The 23,513-nt window shown below is 43.9% G+C and overlaps 1 non-coding gene across 1 annotated transcript; it reads left to right on the plus strand.

Moving 5' to 3' along the window:
- Window positions 1-22,264: 22,264 nt before the first annotated feature.
- Mir3423 (microRNA mir-3423) lies at window positions 22,265-22,379 on the plus strand. Its single transcript, NR_107702.1, has one exon. It is a non-coding gene; the product is annotated as a microRNA mir-3423 (primary transcript).
- The last annotated feature ends 1,134 nt before the right edge of the window (window positions 22,380-23,513 follow it).

Genomic DNA, 23,513 nt, shown 5'->3' on the forward strand with positions numbered 1-23,513 from the left:
TATCGGAATTTTGTACCTGCTATTGCCGGTCACCATTTTCTATTGTATCAACAACAAAAAAACCTACAACTTTGAAGATTCCATTTAAAATACCATAAAGTGTGTATTTTTGTATTTTTGTTTGCCCTTTCATATGTAAACAACGACAACTTTATTACCTTCAACGCGAAATGCTTCTCACGTGAAAACATCCGAACCTTTGTAACGAATAATTTTATAAAGAAAACGCACGGATTTACGGAGCATACAGACAAAACTGCCTCCCTAGCGCCTATTGTGGTTTTTCGTTTCAACCCATTCGCAGCATTTTCTGTGAGCACAAGTAACATTATTTTGTCCAACTAACATGTAAATAATTAATTGAACTTTCTTGTGTAATAGATGGGAATGTATGTATATGTCACAGAATGGGTAGTCGTGCAAAGAGATTGCGCAGCACTAAACGATGACAGTTCTGAGACGTCTTCACTCTTCCTAAGTCAGGCAACTAGACATGTGTAAGTGTGCCATGCAGTACGCGTAATATAGCACGACCGCGTACTGTAACAGTACCTATTAACCGGCAAAATTTAGCGTGTCACATAACACTAAACATGACTTCATATCCTAGAACATTTATAAAAAGGTCGGTTCTTATCTAGAGGTCCGTTGTCCGTTGAATTCTGTTCTAAGTACTGTAATATTGTACATGTAAAAAAAAAATGTTGCCACTATGTACTATTTATAAGTTGAAACTCAAAATGTAAACATTAATTAATTTTATGTATACATTTAAAAAAATCTAATTTAAACTTGTATAGGGTTTACTTGGTAATAATAAAAGGTCTATAATTTATGACACCCAAACATTCAGTACAATAAAAGATACGTAATTGTTAGCGGGCTATACAAATTAAACAATACAGGCATATTTCTGACAGGTCATGTTTAGACTTTTAGAATAACGTACTGTACTGAGTACTGTTCTAATACTAATTAAGCGGCTCGAAATGTCACGCCATATTACTTCATAGAGTACTGTTTTGTGCATGTCTACAGGCAACGAATGTGCTTCAACACAACCCGAGCGATGACACTTCGACCCTGTCGAAGCACATCACCCGAAGGGAGTCGATGTTTGACGAGTGGTTGCTGCTTGCACCCACTAGGTGGCGCGCTTTCACCTTGTTTGTCGTGTCCGGATGTGACATATAACTTTAAATATATTTGTAACAGCCGTGATGTGCGCCGGCACGGGTATTTGGCGCTATATTTATTTACATCGCAAAATAAGCTTGTGTTCTGTTTGCTAGGATAAGGCAGCGCTCATATCAAAATTATTTAGAATGGTATATCTTAAAGTGGTGCGTGCATTCATTATGTGAATGTATTGTGGAATAATACGTCAATATGTCGGAATAAAAAAATCTGCATTTCACCTTTATTAAGTTTGATAAACACTTAAAATACTACTGTTTGTTATTTGTTTTATTGTTAAGATGGGTGGATGAGCTTATGTTAAATGGTCACTAGTACTTATTGACATCCTTAACGTAAATGACTTCTAAGTCTTAGTTATTACAGTAAAATTACTCTCCCACCATTGAAACAGAATGCATTACTGTTTCACGGCAGAAATAGGCACGATGGTGGTAACTTACCTTACCGTAACCTGAAACACTAGTGCATCGTTGTATATCTGTGATTGTTATAGGAAGACTGGGTCCCATAAATCCCGTAACATTTCCTAAAACAAGGTTATAGGAAACACTGGTTATTGTTTTCAATGAAGATCCTTTATCGTGAACTTCTTTGCACGGTTGACGAACTGTCTAAATTTCCTTGCCCGGAACTTATTGCCGTTCTTGGCGTGATACAGTTGTTTTGCTGCTGAAAATAGATTCTCGTTCAAACCGCCAGAGGGTTTGCATCAAAGAAAACACTTTCACTTTCTAAGTAATTAATTTTAGGTTAACTTTGCCATTTACCCTGTTGCAAACGATAATAACTAAAGAACAGATACATAACATCATACAAAAAAAAGCGGAAGACATTTCGCTTTTCGAGAAAGAAAAAACATTATATTCATCAAAATATTATAAATTGTTTCGAAATTTAAACCTACTTAAAAGTTCTTTACGATAGAGTACCTACTTAAAAATAAAAATAAGTTATATCAAAAATAATAATTTGTCGTTAAAATTTTGCGCGACCTAATTTCAGACCGTATGTTTTGGGTTGGATTTTGTAAGAACTTACGCGTGGAACGAAAAGCGAGATCACATAAAACGAAATTTTGTAAATAGAATCATTTGATTGAATATTCTATGGACGAGAGTCGGATAAATGTCTAACCAATACAAACTTAATAAATTGAACTTTAATATTTTGATCACTTGATTACGCATTCAATGAACTGCCTTTTAACACGCTTTATTGGCTTAGTGTGTGTGAAAGTTTGTATGTGTGTATGTATGTAGCGGAAACTTTGAACGTCATTTTCACTAAATTATAAATGTCCGTTTAATTTAAAAATTCGCATATGTATCAAGAACCAATGACAATAAAATATTTTTATAAGTCCGCTCTAATAATCTGATCAGTATCAACAGTTAATTGTTGCTGTTTAAGTCTGTGTTTATAGTTTTTAAATTTACATATACTAGTTAGTCGTAATTAAATTATATCTAGACAATTTCAGTTAGACTAGACGTGCAACTAGACGATTTTTTGCATAGCTCGGCAAACGACTCCTTGGCTTCGCTCGTATCTAATCGTTACTGGAGCCCATAGACATCATAAATGAAAGCCACTACCCACCTTTAGACTTAAGTCGTTATGATCTGAATTGCAATATAAATACGAAAATTATGATTTTTGCAGATATAAATTTTATTTTACGATTTTATTCCTTTAGGGCACGATTATTCACTCTACCTTGTATTCTATAAACTGAAGTCATCTTTAGATCTGACGATCCTTAAAATGTAATTTCAAATAAAAGTTAAGTAGTATAACAAAGGTTCCACATTGCACAAGTACCTATATCCCAAGGTCTGACAGTAAAATAACGCGAGATTAAACCTTAAAAGTTGTTTATGTTTGTCACTCACAAAACTGTGGAGAATATATCTTTACCACAACCAGAGATGAAGGCCGTTATTTAAAAAAAAAAAAAAACCATTTGTATGCACTTGAATGAGCATTTAAGTCAATTCGTTCAAGAATCGACAGCTGTTCCAAGTTGTGTGAATGGTTTCATTGCATTCGAAATGGTAAAGGTAAGTGCACGATTACATTGAGAATTCCTAAGTTACTAATGACAAATCTTCTGCTTGTTAAGCTCCTTAAATATAAGATGCACTTTTTTTTTTTTTTTTTCCACAGGAGAAAATCGCCGGATCCCCACCCGCACGGCAGGTGGGGTATGTGGGAGTCGAACCTCACTAAAAACTCCTGCCGCTCACAGCCGGCGCCCTACCCCGGACCGAGTGGGAACCCAGTCGGAGTTATTGAGACGGCGGGACAGGGTTTACGCAAAGCACATTACATCCATCCCGCCGTCCCCCAGACGCCGGACCGGCGGCCGCCAGCAACATGACCGCCGGTTCCCTCGGTCGACGGGCCAAGAGCCCGATTGATAGCGCCGCGCTACACCTTCCCCCGGAGCGGTCGGGGGAACGCGACCTACGACGCTGCCCCACGCCTAAGCTCCTCCCCGCACAAAGCGGGTGGAGCCCGAAGCTCTTAGGGGGCCGGGTTACGGACGGGACCCCGGTCCCGACCCCCTGCTCGGCGGCGGCGGGTTTCTGCGTAGTGAGGAGAGCTTTGCCTCACTCGCCCCGCCGCCTCCTTCTGCGAGATGGTGCACTCGCAGAAGTCGAGCATAGCCTTCCAAGACTCGTCGCCGCCAAGCATCGACGCCACGACGCCAGGCAGCGACAAGTCTGGTCCTATCTTTGCGACAAGGACACGGCGCTGCACCTCCCAAGCGGGGCAGACAGCGAGCGTATGCTCCGCCGTGTCCAGGTCGTGTCCACAATGGTGGCACCTCGTCGTCGGCTAAGCTCCTATCCGGTGCAGGTACTTTCCAAAGCATCCGTGCCCAGTCAGCACCTGCACCAGACGGAAGGTGAGGCGTCCTCGGCCACGATTCACCCAGTCATAAAAGACCGGGTAAACCGCCTCGACGGTCCGTAGACCCCACGTGGGGTTGGCCAACCGCCTCGACCACGATTGGAGCACGGACCGCCGAGAATGGGCCTTCCGCGCCCGCAGCTCACTTTTGGAGGGACGCGCCACGCCCAGAGCACGAAGCTCACTGCGCCACCGATAGTCGGCAGCGAGCGACTCCGCCTCCAGCTCCCATGGCGGCGTCCCCGCCAACACACACGCCGCCTCGAATGAGACGGTGCGATATCCACGGATGACCCTGATAGCAACGGTGCGCTGCGGCCGGCGCAGGAACCGAGCCATAGTAGCCCGATTGCGCGGCTCAGCCCATACAGGCGCACCGTACAGGGCCATCGATCGCACCACCCCAGCGTAGAGGCGGCGTACAACCTGATCCGGCCCCCCGATATTCGGGAGCAGTCGGTTCAAAGAACCGGCTGTCCTCATTAATCGAGGGACCAGCTCCGCAAAGTGAGCACGAAAAGCCCACCGGCCGTCCAACACGAGGCCGAGGTACCTTAACTGCACCCCGACCCCTATCCGGACGCCCCCAACCACGATGTGGGCGTCGACAGGTGGCGCTCTCCGCGGCCCGTGAAACCACAAGGCCTCGGATTTACTGAGCGCCACGTCGAGGCCCAGTCTCTTGATCCTCCCGACGACGAGGGCCACTCCCGCTGTGGCGAGACGGGCAGACTCTCTATAATCATCCCCCCGGGCCACGACCAACGTGTCGTCCGCGTAACAAATAACGCGGAGACCCGGGAGGAGGGCACCCCTCAGCACCCAGTCGTACCCGATGTTCCACAAGAGGGGTCCGAGAACCGACCCCTGCGGAACACCACGCACGACCGGAAAACGGTGAAGGGTCCCACCGTACCCGGTACATTCGACCGACCTGGCCTCCAAATAGGAGCCAACCAGCCGGCGGAGGTAGAGGGGCACCCCATGCCTCTCCAGTGCCCCCCCTATCACAGACCAGGGCAGGGTGTTAAATGCGTTGGCGATGTCAAGAGACACCGCCAGTGCCACCCCACCCCGTGAGACAGCCTCGTCCGAGAGGGCCCGCACGCGAAGAATTGCATCCACGGTCGAACGGCCCTCCCGGAAGCCGAACTGCTCCGCCGACAGGTCAGGTCCAACCCCGACCAGGTGCTGAACGATGCGGGCAGCCAGAATACGCTCCAGCAATTTTCCCGCCTCGTCCAGCAGTACGATAGGACGATACCCGGCGGCTGTATCCACCGGGCGCCCCTCCTTTTTTAACAGCACAAGTCTGCCCGTCCGCCAGAGCAACGGAAACCGTCCCGACTCCAGGCAACCATTAAATAGCTCCAGGAGCCGGTCCCCTAGGGCATCGAGGGCCAAGGCCAGCACCCGACCATGGACTCCGTCCGGGCCGGGGGCCGTGTCCTTTGCAGTCATCCTGACAACGGCCACACGGAGCTCTGCCCCAGTAATATGGGGCACCTCAGCAGGGGCTTCGCCGTCGATGGCGTCCGACGGCTCACCCATAGCAGGGGGAACAAAACCCTCCCGCTCCTGCGGGAACAACGCCGAAACGATGTCCCGCAGCTGTTGAGGCTGAAGTCGCTCAGTCAAAGGGGGGGCCCACGGGCGCAGTTTACCGCGCACCAGCCTGTACGGGCTCCCCCATGGATCCGCTTCGAGCGCCTCCAAGAGTCTCTCCATGTTCTGCTCCTTGGCCCGCCTGATGGCCAGCCGCAGGGCGTCCTTCGCAGCGCGATATTCGCCGTGCAGCCGGGTCTCCTCCTCTGCGAACGCGACGGGGTCGTCGCGCCGCAGGTGACGGCGACGGCGGTGTCTAGCACACTGGCGGCTCGCCCGAATGGAGACTGCACGCAATCTCGCAATTTCAGGCGACCACCAGGGCGACTGCCGCCGTCCGCAATGCCGAGGGCCGACCCGGGGCATCGAGGCATCGCATATGCGGTGCATCGCGCCGCGGAACCATTCGGCCTCAGCCTCCACATCGAAAGGGTGTGGGCGCATGGGCGTCCACGCCGCCACCATAGAGGCCTCCACCAGGAGCTCCTTCTTCAGGAGCTTCAATGCCCACCTAGGGAATGACCGGGATGCACTCCGCGGGGGGTTAACCCCGCGAGCGCCTGCGGCCGGTATTGGCGTGGGAGCGGAAAGATCGAACCGGATATACCGATGATCCGACAACGATTCCGCCCCCACCACCACGCCCCAGCCGAGGATGCGCTGTGCGATGGACGAGCTCGCGAACGTCAAGTCCACGATAGACTCTCCCGTCCACCGCACGCATGTCGCGACCGAGCCCCTGTTAACGATACAGAGATCGGCCGCGACCGCCCACTCCTCCAACAGCCTACCACGAGCGTCCGTGGATGGGGAACCCCAAGCGACAGACTTCGCATTGAAGTCCCCCGCCAGTATTACCGAACGGGGAGAGAGGTGACGAGCGATCACCTCTAGCCCGTCCAGAAACCGCTCGAACTCGACGGTAGGCCGATTTGGAGAGAAGTACACCCCGATCACGACGGTATTTTCTAATTGTACCGCGACGATCCCGGGGCCCCTGGTCACCATCGCCAGGGGAGGAATCATCGCGGATCTTCTTATATGTATGGCCGCCAAGCCATCAACGTCCCCAAACCAGCAGTCGTCCGCTGGGGGAACGAAGTACGGCTCGGCGACCACAGCCACGTCAATTGACCACTCCGCCATAGTCTGGAGCAGCATGTCCTGAGCTCCGGCGGAGTGGTTCAAATTTCCTTGGAGGAAGCGATAGGTGTGATCCATTAAACCTGGACCACATCCATCGCCCCCTCCCCTACTCTATTGTCCCCGCTATCGGGCTCGAACGCCTCAGCGGGGGCCAAAGTACCAGCCGGTGCTCCCCCGGCCGACCGCTTCTTTTGGCGACGCTTAGCTTGGCGGCGCCAATTTCTAATTGCATTTTTGCCGGCCGGGGGGCATGCCTTGCCCCCGGTCCGGTGGTCAGCCTTGCGTCCGGCCGCCGCACATAACGAACAATGCGGCGCAGCCAAGCACACGGCCGCCTTGTGTCCAGGCTGACCACAGCGGAAGCACAGTCCGCTGCGGTCAACCGCACTCACGCACCTGGCGAGGCAGTGCCCAGTGCTGAAGCACCTTAGGCACCGCCAGGCACGCGGTTCTAGCAGGCGCACGTGGGCTGCTATCCAGCCCACGCGCAACCTGCCCGGATCCCCCGAGCGGGTGTCCCGGGCGGAGGAGCAGCCAGGGCAACGGCCGCCTCCACCGGGCAACGTACCCACACGGAACCAGCCCCGGTATAACCGGAGCGCAGCTCGCCTACTGTTATGTTCTGCAGGGCACAGTTGCCCTGGGCAGCGACGGCCGCCGCCACCTCCTCCCTGGTGGTGCAGTCGTCCAGGCCGGTCACTTTCAATTCGGCCATCTTGACCGGCCTATGCACCCGCACCTCCTCTTCAGGCAGGACCATACGGAGCCTTGCCGCCAGACGCTCCGCGATGCCGGGACTATCGGCAACGGGACATTCTAGCAGTTTGGCCCCATTGGCTGTCTGCCTACAGCGGAGGCCCTCCCCCGCCCCGATCTCATCCAGGTCAACTGCCGCGCGCGCCCGAGCAATGACATCTCCGTATGTCATGCCCTTAGCTTTGGCAGCCGGCAGCAGCGTTAGGACCACTGCCGCCGACCGCGGCGCGCGCGGTTGCTTCTTCGTCGTTTTTTTTTTGTTTTTGTTTTTAGCGGCTACAGGCACCCGACCCTGATGGGGAGCAACCTGAGCCGCTGTAGCCGCTGGCGCTCTACCAACTTGTGCAGCTGCTGGTGGAGCCTTCTTGGCACCCCGCCGGGCCACCACGTTCCACCCTTCGTCCATGTTAGACGGGGGCGGAGGCAGCGGACGAGGCTGGGGTGCTTGCGATGGGCACTTCGCGTTGGTGCCCCCCCCCCGCTTGGTTCTATCCCGTCCCGGGCCCAACCTAGTGGCTGGAGCCCGTACGGGGGCGGAGCGAGCGGCTGGAGTACCCGACACCGCGGCATATGCCGGTCGCCGAGCGTCAGCCGGAGCAATGAGCTGCGCCTCGAGGGCCGCCAGCCTGCCGTCCAGCCTTTCTAATACAACCTGGACGGTGCGACTGATGACCTCGTCCAGGCTGAATTTTCCAGTCAGCTCCCGTGGCCCTACGAGTGCTTGCTGCCGCTTGGTAGCGGTCATCTCCCTAGTGCGCGGCGACGGGAGACGTGGCCGCTGCTCAGCCGCGCGCGGTGGCGGCAGCACAGGCCACCCATCGCCAGTCAGCGCCGGGGAACGGCGCTTCTGAGGCGCCCCGGCGATACATGACGTCGCTGCCGGTACATGGGCCGGTGGAGTTCGCAACCCAGTGGCCCGGGGCAACGCGGGCGACGGCGTCGACGCCGCTGCCTTACTCGAAGCAGAAGCCTCATCATCAGGCTGCTGTTGGGCTTGAAGTAGTGCTCGAAGCCTCGAATTCTCCGCCATCAGCTGTACCACCTGGTCATTGGCGGAAGCAACCGAAGGCAGAACCTTCGAGACCTGCGAGACTACCTCTCGCAGCTTACGGCCAGCGGCTTTGGTCTTAGTGCCGTTGGCCGCATATGACTTGACGGTCCTCATGGCCCTGTCTATGACCAAGGCAGGGTCTTGAAGGCCGCCTTCTTCCTCCTCTGTCGTTCGCCCGTCCAGTGAGGCGACAGACATCGACGCCGATGACTGCGCCGGTGACGGCGCGCCCCTCCTCCGGGCGGGTCTTCCTTTTGGGGGCGGCATCTCCTCCGCAGCAGAGGCCACATCGGAGACTACCAGAACCTTCTCCGGCGGGGCATCTGCGCCAGAGGATGACGTTGGCTCCCCTCCCCCCTCGCGTGAGGAAACTCGCTGGGTCTTCCTTTTCCGCCTTATCTTTTTGGCGGTTGTCTCTTTCGAGCCAGCCGCCTCGCTGTCACTGACGTGCCCAGAGTGCGTCAAGTCAGCGCTGGCGTGTCTCTGTTCGACGGGTTTTCCGCTGCCCGTCGCACAGTCCCCTTCGTCATGGCAAGCTTTGCCCCCCCCAGAATACGCGGGGCAGCGTGCTCCCACCGAGATGGAAGCACGGAGGGATTCTCCACCTAAGGTGGTACCCTCCTGGGGTAAATTTTTTAAAAACTTTGCCATCATTTGTTTTTTCCTTTGATGTTTAACCAGGGGTCGGTCCCCTGGGACGGCCCTCACGACTGGACTCCCTCCAGCCACTCATCCCATCACCGGGCACGTCACAAGCTTAGGATTAGGGCATTTTTTATAGAGGTTCGCATCCTCGCGGCCCCTGCTAATCAGCGGCCCCCGTCCCCTACTCGGTAGGGATTACGGTATGCTTCTACGAAGCCACGCCGGTAAACCGGTACCCCCCTCTGGAGGGCCTTCCCCTGTAGCTGCCAAGAGGCAACCGGGGACATGGCAACCAGCGACCGGAAGGGAGTGCCCTCCGGTTCACTTCTCATCCTCTTGGGGTCTGCCATTACTGACAGACCCACACGTCTGACCATGATGTGGCCACGCCGGCGTACCGGTACCCCCCTCTGGAAGGCCTTCCCCTTTAGCAACCAGAGAGCTGCCGGGGACATGGCCTAGCATCCAAGAAGGCTCCAGAAGGGAGCCCTCTCCCGCTTCACGCACCCTTTGTCCAGCAAAGGTGGGAAACGGGAACACGGTGTGCAGTCTTCTTTGTTCACAGCACCCCTGTGCAGACAACGCTGCTCCACGGTATCGGGGTGCACGCTTAAGCCCCACCGCCGCGACAAGGCGAGACCACGTTCGGTGGGGAAATATAAGATGCACTGGTTTATGTTAGATAAATATAATTGTTTTAAGTTATTGCTACCTTCAGAACTTGTGTATCTTTTTTTTTTTTTTTTTATTGCTGACATGGGTGGACGAGCTCACAAACCCACCTGGTGTTAATTGGTTACTGAACCCCATAAATGCGCCACCCACCTTGAGATATAAGTTCAAATGTCTCAAGTATAGTTACAACGACTGCCCCACCCTTCAAACCGAAACGCATTACTGCTTCACGGCAGAAATAGGCACAGTGGTAGAACCTACCCGCGCGGACTCGCAAGAGGTCCTACCACCAGTATCTAAGCACTGTTTGTATCGCTTGTAGCTCCAGTATCAATGTAGTTCTAAAAGAGATTAAGGTTCTATTGCTATCTTACCTTAGAGCTTAGCTAACAGTGTTGGGAAGCCACTACTTAATGCTATGAATGGAAAGGGATTTTCAAATTTCATTTTAATACGAATATTTCATACTCCTAATTTCTGTTATAGGTATATTTTCTCTAATAATAGACATAGTTTGGTAGTAAGTTCATGTCAAAAAAAAGGTATCTGAAAGCGCTCTATGGATAAAAGATGAATATGGATGAATCAATTCAATGGTGGGCGGTGCGATGACAGAAATAGATGACGGAATTATCTCAAATAATTATTCAGAGCGCTTCTCGTGAAACATAATATAGATACAGTTCTCTTTGGTTACAAATGTATTGTTAAATTTAAAAAGTGTTGTCAAACTACTTTAAGAATGTAAAATTGAGTGTATTAAAAACACCATAAAACCATATCGAAGGCGCACAACTACTGCTGCTGTCGATATAGTGTAGGATAATATTATGTATAATGCAAGTGATTTTGTCACCGTGAAATGGGATTTGCTTCAAATAATTCGACTTGTCTAAAATTAGGTTGGCTACAATTTCGAACGCGGACACATGGGAATGCGACGCACGCAATGACATCCACTATTTGCACATAATGTCGCAGACCGAATACATCTTGTATTGTGTGGATTCTCAACGATTCTTTCGATTATCAAATTTTTAGAAAGCCACATAAAGTTATTCTTATAAATTAAAGGTTAAATTTTGCTACGATAAATATTTGATATCCTAACCGGACCGGATTTGTAGACACTGCCCGAAACGAAATGATAATTTCTGTTCTCATTAAATAATTATTTTGTTTCTAATCTTGATGTTGAATAATATTTTTTAAATCAAATTGTTAAACTAGTTTGTCTTTGTTTCTGAAAGCTATAATCATCGAAATATGACCTGATCGTGAATTTAACAAGTTGAATGTTTTTTTTAGAAAATATGGTTGTTTTTTTTTCGGGGAAACATTAGGGTTGTAGCGAAACCAAAGATATTTAAATGACCACTGAGCTTCAATTTGTAACTAGGGCGGGCCTTACACAGAAAATAACTTAATTGGTGTATTTTTCCATTCCTAAACGTCTTTCTTATTTATTTGTCTTTAGCTTTGTTTACGTATGATTCATTGTCAAATAGTTGTTCACAATAATAAATATGAAAAAAAAATCAGTTATAATGTTATGATCTGAGTTAGATTATGATTGAATGATTAATCAATCTAAGAGTAAGATTTGATGACAGCTGTAGCGGTAAAAATCCATAAAAATCATACAATACAATATATTTGACAGATGCCTGAACCATGTTTACGACTTTTTCAAGATAAACTTGTATATATACAAGTTCTGAACATTGGGATCGTCGGTCTACTCAGCAATTTCACCCGCTTGGTGGAAGATCTTTCCTTTGTCGTTATTCCCAAACTGCCATCCAATTTTATTCTAAAGTTTGATATTTCAAAAGGAACAATCGTAAAATCTGCTCAATAAGATTCATTTGGCCTTCGAGCACTATTCAAGCGTTTTACGTCTAAAAGCGATAGAAACAACTTTACACAGATTTCGTAATAAGTCGGTAACTTCAAGAATTTAGTATTCAAAGGAAACAGTTTGAAATTACAAGTTCTGAACCGAATTTATTTGAATACAGCGGTTGTACCTTTTAAAGTTACTTTATTTATTCTTTGCTACTGACTTTTTAGTTGGTCCAAAATTTGTATATATGTATATATATTTTATTGCTCTTGTAGGCAGACGAGCATACGACCCACCCGATGGTGAGTGGTTACCGTCACCCATGGATTTCAGCAATGCCAGGGGCAGAGCCAAGCCGCTGCCTACCGCGATCTGCGGTATCACTTATTTTTAACAGTGGTGACTGATTTTTAGGACATCCGTAATATCAGAGGTGCATTCAAATGGCCTTCTATTACCATGCATTTTTCTAATATAATGTAAATAAAATTAAAAACTAAAGCGCTTAAAGTAGAAACCTAACAGGGCGGCTAATTGTTAAGGCAGATATTGATGGATCAAGTGATATATTTGAAATGACCCTACGGTGGATTACTTCAAGCTATGAAATATATTCTGGCAGTAAGTGAGACAGTGGTAAATATTGGCAAGGTATTGAGAAGGGTGGTGAGAAGGGTGGACTTCTCGTTGTCATGAAATAGTTATACCAACAAAATCCGGTAACATGAAATTCTTCGAACATTAATGAACAGAATTTAAATGATAGGTTGTTAAACTTGATCGGATAAACTCGATCTGTGAAGCGATTTATAATTCTCCATCATCAAAGATCCTCCAGTTACAAATCTTTTATAAAACCCATCAAAACGATAGACATCAATCACCCGAGCTTTTATCTTCAACTAATTCCTTTCTTTCAGAAGATTTTTTAATGCGGAACCAGATGTTTTTGTGTTCGCTTCTTAACTGGCAATCAGGATTCATGAAATTACACAAATATATTATTATGTTTAAGATGTATTTTAAAATAGTTTTAAAATCGAAGAAAATATGGATAATGAAGATGATAATTTATTGAAGCTTGTTTATTTGATACAGGCATATTTTTGTTAGAGTAATAAAATAAAATAATCAATAGTAATGAAATGAGAAAACTACATTATATAGTTCTAAATTAAGAAAAAAACCTTCTGTGATGTAAAATTATTAGTAATCGATGACAGGAAACTGTTAATATAAATGAGCTAAGACGATATAGCCCATTTAGTTTCTCGCCGGATCTTCTTAGTGGGTCGCGTTTCCGATCATATGGTAGATTCTGCGAAGCACTGCTCTTACTAGGGCCAGTGTTAGCAACATTTCCGGTTTGAGCCCCGTGAGCTCACCAATACGTTAGGGTGAAGCTAAAATAGCCTCTCAAGGTTAACAGCAAAAAAAAGAAGAGGATAGAGTATGAGTGTGAATAACCGAAGAGATTATTACCATTTTAAGATTCTCTAATTTTAAAATGGTATTTGACTTGTTTCTGAGGAAATATCTTTTTCAGACGAAATGTAATTGTGAAAAATTCACGTATAGTTTTCGTTGGGAGCTCAGCTTTAATTACTTCCGACATTCGGTTCGCCGCAGCACCCGGCTGTGACTCCGGTAAAATAAATATCGTCACCACGTTTCATGGCACGCGGAGGCCTCACCTTGCACAGGGCCGAAATAAATATTTTTACATTTTCAATGTTTCAAATAACATTTTAGAAGGACATGCCTATTTCATTAAGACTCTTATTTGCATGTGGGTGATTTTTTTCATTATCTATCCATTCAACGCTTATGCAATTTAGTTAAAGTTTATACAATTGTTGTTGGCACTGCTAGGAAATTCAGTTAGAGGCTCTACCAAGATGAAGCACGATCAGTTTCGTCGACCATTTGTTTTTCGTAAAATTAAACTTTCGTAAACATTATCGTATAATATTGGGCTACTAAATTAATTTACACAAACAAACACACGTTATACTTTAAAACTCCCGAGGTTGATCTTCTTCCTACCTTATAGGTAATGACAATATACATATTTAAAATAGGTACACCTAGAACACCGTGGAGAATGAGATGAGGACTGCCAACGTGACCTGGAGTGATGTCAAGGAGCAAGCGCAAGACAGGGTAAAGTGGAGACAACTTGTGAGGGCCCTATGTACCAGCGGGGTACCTTAGGACTACAACAACAACACCTAGAACACTAAAATCGAATATGTCGGATAAAGATATTGATTCCAATTAACAATGAGTAATATAACAATTAATAATAGGTATAGTAATTATTGGTAATTACTAAACCAACGAGGTAATCAATGTAATTTGGATTATATGAAATGGATTTTTCCATATACATACATATTTAATTTTTTAAATTTCACTCAAAGTATAAATTATATGGATAAACCATGTTGGGAAATCGTGTCGGCACGTTACAGAGCACATTTTTCGCGCAACTCCTTTGCAAGGCTATCAGGGGAAATATGCACGTGGGTTTATCGATAAAGCTCCGTTGAAATCACTGCCCAATGAGAAAATATTAGTAAAAATAAGACAGAAGCAGGTGAAATAGACAAACATTATCTATCCTAATATATAAATCTACAGTGGTTCTTACGGATGTTCCGTTATAACTACTGAACCATGCATCTGATTGTCTTGAAACTTGGTATCCATATGGATAGGCTCATATTTATATGAGTGTTGAACTCCTTACACCAGTTGCGGGGGCGTTAATAATGAGAATCTTTGTGGGGGTGAGAAATAATAATGTTAATTTTAAAAACCCAGCGAAGCGGACGGGTACGTACAGCTAGTCTTATATAAATCTGTTTTTCAAGCCATACGGATCGTCGGATCAGTTTAGTTTGAAGTTGCCGTGGTGATTTTCAATCACAGTCATTTATCGTAAGACTTATTTTGGGCTTCAAGATAAGCGGCGGAAATAGCTGTATTGAAGTAGCTGTATCATAGCTACTTCAATACCTCAATTCTTTATTCACAGATAAAAACTACAGTACAGATCGCTTGCCTCAGAAAAAAATTGTCAAAGACCTAAGCAAGACCGGCCCTGTTTCAAATTCGAGTATGCAATTACAGACTCTGGTCGTGGCGCATAATGACAACGTGCACAATTTGGATGGAGCGACCGTGCGGCGGCACCAAGGGAAATATGCACGTTGGTTTTATCCACAAAGAGTTCGGGTCGGGAAAGTGAAATACACTTGGCTACACCGGAAGAAATGGATAGCAAAGAAAATAAAGCACCTAGTCAACAAATTTGGGTGTACATTAACAGTTTTATTTGTAAGTCATGCGGGCTTGCGGTATAAAAGTGTTTGGGTAGGAAATGTATGGTAAAAATTACGATTCTGCAAATGCATAACGAAAAACATAAACAATAAAGTTCAGACTCATTTCAGAATTTTATTTCAGTGCCTAAAACGAACCATAAATCAAAATTATACCAGGTTAAATAGTTCTTGTTGTAAAAAGAATAATTTAATTGACAACTAAGGGAAATCCAGCATAATAGCCACAAAAAAAAAACAATTCAAACCCCCAAAATTGGCTCCTAAGAGATTACAATTCGTCTTTAAAAGTACTAACGACGAAAGAATCTGTTAAACAATGGCTACTTCTGGTTTGTTTTATTCTTCTGCGCGTCAAGGCGTGGCTGGTTCGCCTTAATTATACGTCGTGCCCTTACCATAGTGTTTGTTTACGTTCGCCTTTAAACTATGACGTATAATTGGTTTCGAATGTTGTTCCTAGTACTTACTATAGTTTTCATCACTATATAATATCTAGAGGAAGACCAGGTGGAAAGATTTAGTACGGGAAGACAAGAAGGAATGCAATGTTGCTGATGAGGATATCGAAGATAGAGCGAAATGGAAGAGAAAAATAAGAAAAGCCGACTCCACCACCAAATGAATAGCTCGGAGAAAGGAAGAGAGAGAGAGAGAGACATAACTGGATTCAAATAATTAGTATATATTAGGTTTTTCAGAAACGCAGTGCACCATTCTGATTATTTCTTGATCACTCACGCGTACCGGTTTAGTAGGCGAGACAGCCGTTCACGAGACATCGACCTCGAGTTAGGGCGGGTGCCGGAATTCGCGCCGAACTGTCCATAAGATCCGGTAAAAGACAAAACAATAAATAAATAGAAAATAGGTAAATTCTTTTTACCAGATTTCTATTATTGAATTGTCGAAATCGCTTCTTTTAGCCATTATCGAGCTTTGGTGTTTTCAATGATAAAAATGTTTTTTTTCCTTCAAAATGTCACTAACAGTTTTTTTTAAGAGGTGATGGTAAGGCAGCGTAATGTGGTTCCGGGGGAAGATGCAGCGCGGCGCCATGAAGGCGGGCTCCTGGCACATCGACCAAGGGAACCGGTGGTGGTGTCGTCGTTCAGTACGGGGTCGGGCGCCGGCTGTGGGTGGCAGGAGTTTTTGGGTGAGGTTCAACTCCCACGGATGTGGATTGCCACCCAAGCGACGTGTGGGGATCCGGTCATTTTCTCATATAAAAACAGGTTTTTAAGAGATAATTAATCGTAATCTTACTATTTTAGTAATTATCGAATATCATGAGTCCTCTAAGAAAAAAAATTATTTGGATAGGTTAATGACAAAGACTGCAGTTAATTTCTATATCGCGGTCGTAAGCAATAACGATTATAAGCAATGTGAACAGAATTCATAGACGAATCTCTATCTCTTTTTCTCTCTCTCTCTTCTTTAACCTGTGTCTGCCCAAAGTAGGTAGTACCGTTACTGTAGGTCTCATCATATTCACTCCATTCTTTTCGGTCTCTTGCTTTTCGCATCCAGTCCTTACCAGCTATTTTGACTAGTTCATCGGCCCACCTCATTGATTGTCTGCCCAAGTTACGACGTCCAGTACGAGGTCTCCACTCCAGTACTTTTGTTCTTTTGGTTGAATACACATTTCAAATTATACTATCAAAAACATTCAAATTGATTAGGAATATACATACGTTTTGATTTAAATTGAATCCTGTTTCACAATATTCAAACCGATAGTAAGGAAAAGGTGTCTGCTTTCTCTTAATTACAAGGAAAAAGGATGGGTCGGTGTCGTTCTAAATAGCGTTCATGACGAAAACGAGCCGCCAACTAATTTAATGTATTGAGCTTTGAAAGTAATTGATACTGAAGTAGGAGATGCATTAACCTGAATGCGAAACGCACTATGTCCGTACCGAATGACGTTTTAACAATAATACGTTAAAACGTTTTGGAAATAAGAACAACTACGAATTAGGCAATAAAGGCAAAAAGGCATCGATCGTTTGACTATCCGATAAAAATAACATTTCTGTGTTATAAATTTACAAATAGTTTTTTTTTATTTTTTTTTTATTCCTTAGATGGGTGGACGAGCTCACAGCCCACCTGGTGTTAAGTGGTTACTGGAGCCCATAGACATCTACAACGTTAATGCGCCACCCACCTTGAGATTTAAGTTCTAAGGTCTCAGTATAGTTACAGCGGCTGCCCCACACTTCAATAGTTCTATAGTTCAACAGTAACCGTATTTTATTATCAATTCAATATAGTACTAAAATTTTAATTCAAAGGAAATTTTCATTTGATTTTATGCGTTTTATTGAGATAAAACTTTTAACTGCACTCTTCTGAGTGATGAATAAAATATTTTATATTTATGTCCCCCATCAGAAGTTACTAGAGCGTTGTTATTGATTGGGTTGGTGAATTTTTGTATGAATTCGAATAAAGGACCAATCAGGTGAGAGTATTCGTACTATTGAACTCTTTCTGCCGCCGCCGTAAAATCGTGCAGATAATAAAAAAGTTATGAGGCGTGAGCTATTCACGCGGGAGAGATGAACAGTGCTTCAGAGACGGCTGTCTTCGGCACGATGCCAAATTTTAATGACTGTCAGTCCTTAGCAGCGAAGAAATTCGGGAGCGTCCTTGAATTCTTTGCCAAATAAATTTAATACACAGCCGTGTAAGTTCTATTCCAAGGGACGTAAGCATCAATATCGCATAACAAATGCAAATTAAATGAAAGGCATCAATAAATGAATCGATCCCCAACGGTGGAACAGCAAACAAGAAAAGACAGTCTGTGTAGTTGTAGTTTCAATGTTTGTATTTCGTTGAACGTAAAGTTTGAGTGGAATCGATTCTTGCTGTATTTCAGTTAACAGTTCAAAATACTTGCTGTGTGTGCTACTAGGGTCGGCCAGATTAATAAAATTACTCCTTCTAAAATTCTCAATCTTGCTGCTACCTTACAGGTACACTCAATAATCATATGCAATTACTGTGGCAGTTATATGCAATTGGAGAGGTCTAGAGCACTGCTATAGGCTGATTGATGATGATGATGAATCACTGTCGTGTGTAAACTAACATCACCTTGGCTCTTTCATCAAGCAGTTACTCCCGGTGATCAGAAATGGAGTACAGCCAATCCACTGCCTATGCACTTATGTGGTTATCGGCGCCCATAAACATCGACAACTGAAGTGCCCCCACCCACATTGAGATATGGGTTCTGAACCTCAGTTCTATGGACTGCTCCATCCTTCAAACCGAAACGCATTACTGCTTCACGGTAGAAATAGGCAGGCTGGTGATAAATACACGTACGGACTCCCAAGATATTCTATCACCAGTAATTACGCAAATCATAATATTTGCGGGTTTGATTTTTATTCCACGTTTTTCAGTACTCGTCATTACATTTTTTGTGAAAAATAATACTATTTAAGTAGTACCACGAATTAAAGCTACATGGTTTTTTATCTCAAAAACTGCACGGTCACGCCAGGCAACGAAATAATTTATTTCTAAAATCAAAATACTGATCATAAATTGAAATATGGAATCATATAGAAAGAACCACTTCAGAATTTTCAATTTCCTCCGAACAGCTACAATACAAGAAATATTCTAACAAAACCTGTCTACCCTCGCTTACCGTACTTATCTTCGGGTTTACCAACCATGAAGGCAATCAAACCCGTACAACGAAACCCTTTCCCTAACAAACGATTCTTTTTTTTTCTAATTACGTAGTCCCAGTTTGAGAAAAAAAAAACAATAAAGTTTTTTTTATTTTTTTATTGCTTCGATGGGTGGACGAGCTTACAGCCCACCTGGTGTTAAGTGGTTACTGGAGCCCATAGACATCCACAACGTAAATGCGCCACCCACCTTGAGATATAAGTTCTAAGGTCTCAAGTATAGTTACAACGGTTGCCCTACCCTTCTAACCGAAACGCATTACTGCTTCACGGCAGAAATAGGCAGGGCGGTGGTACCCACCCGCGCGGACTCACAAGAGTTCCTACCACCAGTAATTACGCAAATTATAATTTTGCGGGTTTCATTTTTATTACACGATGTTATTCCTTCAACGTGGAAGTCAATCGTGAACATTTGTTGAGTACGTATTTCATTAGAAAAATCGGTACCCGCCTGAGATTCGAACACCGGTGCATCGCTCAACACGAATGCATCGGACGTCTTATCCGTTAGGCCACGACGACTTCATGCCACGTTCACGTTTTGACTTTTATTATTATTTAAATTATTACTAAAATTTCATGAAAAAACAACCTGTTTAAAATTATAATATCGGATGGATTGTTCTAAAAATTTGGACTAGCTTACTTTGTACTTATTTCTAGAGTCGAAGCTTTTTATCACTGGACTCCGCTGTAAAACTTCATTCAAACTGAAACACAGGGGTGTTTCACCGAAGAAATGTACTAAATTAATGAATGAATAGATTAAAATACCTATCCGAACCGGCTCGAAATACAAGCTCTGCGAAAAATGTCTGACCTAAAATTAGAGGTGTATATTTTCGTCTCGGTCTTTTCATGGTCAATTGTGACTCGATTACAGGTTTACGTTTGGTCCTTTGTGAACGACAAAAACATAAACGAACACAAAAGCAAATCAAATCTAAAAGGAGCCCAGTTCCATAAAAATAATAGCTATTATCTATAAAAAGACGGGATGTGTCTCGTTCTGTTTTATGCTCTATGGCTTCGACATAGAGTCCTTTTGAATATATATTTTTTTTCAAATTTTTATTGTAGCAGTCCGAGCTGTAAAATAAATTTGTATGGGACTGTCGAATGTGAATAGGCCTATTAAGGAGAATTTTGATTACACTGGTTTAGTTTGCTTTTCACGGACTACTTGAAAATTAATTAAAAATCATATTAAAATTTGTAGTTTAAAAATAATAATAAAAAACTTTTTTCAATAACTAAGCGAAATAACACTTAATTAAAGCCAATTCAATACCAATCAGGATATTAAAGCGAATTTATAAAATTATTATTTACATAATGTCACCTGTGCTTGATGCGTGTACAAATTAATATTTTATTTTCTATTTTTGTTAAAAATAATACTGATAACCTTGAGAGGCTATATCAGCGTTACCCTAGCGTGTAGGTGAGCTCACGGGGCACACGGAGGTGTTGCTAACACTGGCCCTAGCAAGAGCAGTGCTTCGCAGAATCTACCACCGTGTGGACTTTCACTACGAAATCATTTTTATTTTTATTGCTTAAATGGGTGGACGAGCTTACGGCCCACTTGGTGTTAATCGGAGCCCATAGACATCTACAACGTAAATGCCGCCACCCACCTCGAGACATGAGTTCTAAGGTATCAGTTTGCACCGGCGTTCGTCGGCGCCACGACCACCAGCCCTCTCGGTCGGCAGGCAAAATAACCTAGAAAATTTTATTAAGCTTATTTATATTGGTTTTAAAAAACGTTGGCGCATAGAGCCTTACCTATATACTCGTATATATCTAATATCTATTTCAGCCGGGGTGACGTCAAACGTGAGCGCCAGCTATACGTAGGTTATACGCATAATTTTTTATTTGATGACCGCTTCAACTATCGGGTTTTTTTTTTTTTTCATTTACTCATTTGGTTCTACTTACTAGCGTTTCTCTCGCAATAACTGATGCTTCATTTTATAGGACTAGTCGGATTACTAGCTTTTAAAACTTGTTCTGTTGGTTTGTAACAATTAGAAGAAATTGCAAGCCCGAACCCGTGAAATATGGGACAGAGAACAATGGTTTGTCGTGTTGAAATGACAAACTTATGACTCTTTCTGGGTTACGGGGGTTGAATTTTTAACATGGCACAGTGTAATTAGTGAGAAAAAATAACCCTCACTTATTGGTTTAAAAGTATTCATACAACCATAAGTTTGAAATAGCTAGATATCTGAGGTGAATCTTAAACTTGTGTTCTGTAAGGTCTGGAAATGGACTCTCAAAATGGAACTTTTTCGCAGCATAAATAGGCAAAATGTCAAATTAGAAGTCGTCGTGGCCTAAAGGATAAGACGTCTGGTGCATTCGAATCTTGCGATGTACCGGTGTTCGAATCCCGCTGACAAGTACTAATTTATACCACCACCCTCCCTATTTCCGCCGTGAAGCAATAATGCGTTTCGGTTTGAAGGGTGGGGCAGCCGTTGTACTGGAAAAACTAAGACCTTAGAACCCATATCTCGAGGGGGGTGGCAGCGTTTACGGTGTACATATTTATGGGCTCCGGTAACCATTTAACATCAGGTAGGTAGGGCGTGAGCTCGTCCACTCACCCAAATAAAATATATAAAAAAATTTGAACTCAAATACTCGTAGTACCTACATTTTCTTGGAGAAATGGATAGGAAGTGGAAATGTCTAAGACCGAGCAGGTGATAATGCACGGTAAGCTGATGGTTCAAATGCCGTTTCGAATTTATAGACACCTATATGAAAGCTCATCTTGTGATTATCGTCGGCGTGATTCAGGTTTTTGTTGGATTAGTTTTATTCTATTGTTACGCGCTGGGGTTCGGGATAAATAAAAATTCTACCGGAGTACAACTTAAAAACTGTATTAGCACTTAGAACACTTAAACACTCAAAAACACTTTAATACTCTTAATTTGCTTCTTCCGCTTCGCTTCAGGTGATCCGTTCGCTGTTTCGCTTCGAATAGTTCCGATTACTGACTGACTGCGCGCCATCTCTGCAACGCTTTTATAGCCGATACTACATCCCTAGAATTATCGAGAATATTCCACACATTTCTAGTATAGTGTTTTCGCTATCTGACCATAGATGGCGTTGTACTTCTCGAGCTTTCTAGGTGCTACTAGATCCTTCGATATTCGTTTGACTATTCGGCGATAGTTGGCGTTACTCTTACCAGCGTCACACTATCATACTTACAGCTATATTATTTGAATTCGATCGTATATTATTTGAGTTTTAAACAGTTGAACAAACTCATGGCCGATCTAGTAAATCGGTTACAGGAGCTCATTGACACAAAACAGTGAATTCCACCACCCACATTAATACTTTAGGTCTATTGCATGATAAATGCGAAAATTATTATTATTTTTTGCGGGTTTGATTTTTATTACATGATGCTATTTATTGATCGTGGAAGGGTCTCGTAAATTTAATGTCTTTTATTAGGAAAATTGGTATCCGCTTTCAAGATTTAAACACCGGGATAATCACATCGCTCGATGCTAGTACGCAAGGCGTCTTATCCGTTAGGCTAGGGCGATTTCAAATTGTTTTTATTTATTTGGTACCCTCGTATGTAGACAATAGTGACATTATCAAAACATCCTCGTGTGAAACCAAAACTCTGAAAATGTTTGTGAAACTTCACATAGCATTGTTATCCAAACTTTGAGAAGACGCAGCCTTGTACTATGTCGTACAAATTGAAAGCTACATCGTAACGGACATTAAGTTTCGCTTCAGCTATGGGTCACTGAACTGACAACTCAAGTTTTGAAGCTAAAAATAGTCATTCAGAAGTTGAAACTGAGTTAATTCGTAAAGATTAGTGGGCATTTAATTTACAACCTTAATTTAAAAATGATTTTATTGTACAAAAGCGGGGGGTGTTTTTCAAGTATCATCAAAGTAACCCTTCTACTCATAGCTATCTGTTCACGCTTTTTTTACAATAAAATCATTTTTTCTTAGACTATTTTTAATTCAAATTAATTAAATTTTATTTTCAATTTTTTAGTTGGATTTTCTATAAAAGCGTATTTTTTTTTGTTTTTTAAACTATTATTTATTTTTCATTTTTTTGTTTAATTTCAATTTTATCACATTTTTTATATATATTGAATTGTCAGCGGCCTTTAATAAGTATGCCAAATTTCGTGTTAATCCGACGTTTTGAAGGGAGTCAAAATCATGTTCAAAGTTTCCGTTACATACTAACATACATACGTCTGAAGCTAATAAAAGCGTATTAAAAATACACTTAAGCTGGTAAGTTCGGTTACTAAATGATCTAGTGGTTAGTTAAGCGATAGATGTACAAAGACCAATCTGCCCATCTATAACACGAATGAAACGTTTTTTCTTATATCATCCTGGAATTCAATTACAGCATTTCGAGTATGATTCGACCAGGCGTACCTACGTTAAATAACGGATGCCTTTTGATAATAGTTTTATACGAGGAAAAATGTTTTGGAAACATCACTTCGTTTCAGATTCGAGATTCGATTTTCAATGGAGTTTTGCGATCGTCTGGTGTTCTTTTTTTTTAATTG

The sequence above is a fragment of the Bombyx mori genome, chromosome 17 (genome assembly GCF_030269925.1).
Source record: "Bombyx mori chromosome 17, ASM3026992v2".
Lineage (NCBI taxonomy): Eukaryota > Metazoa > Arthropoda > Insecta > Lepidoptera > Bombycidae > Bombyx > Bombyx mori.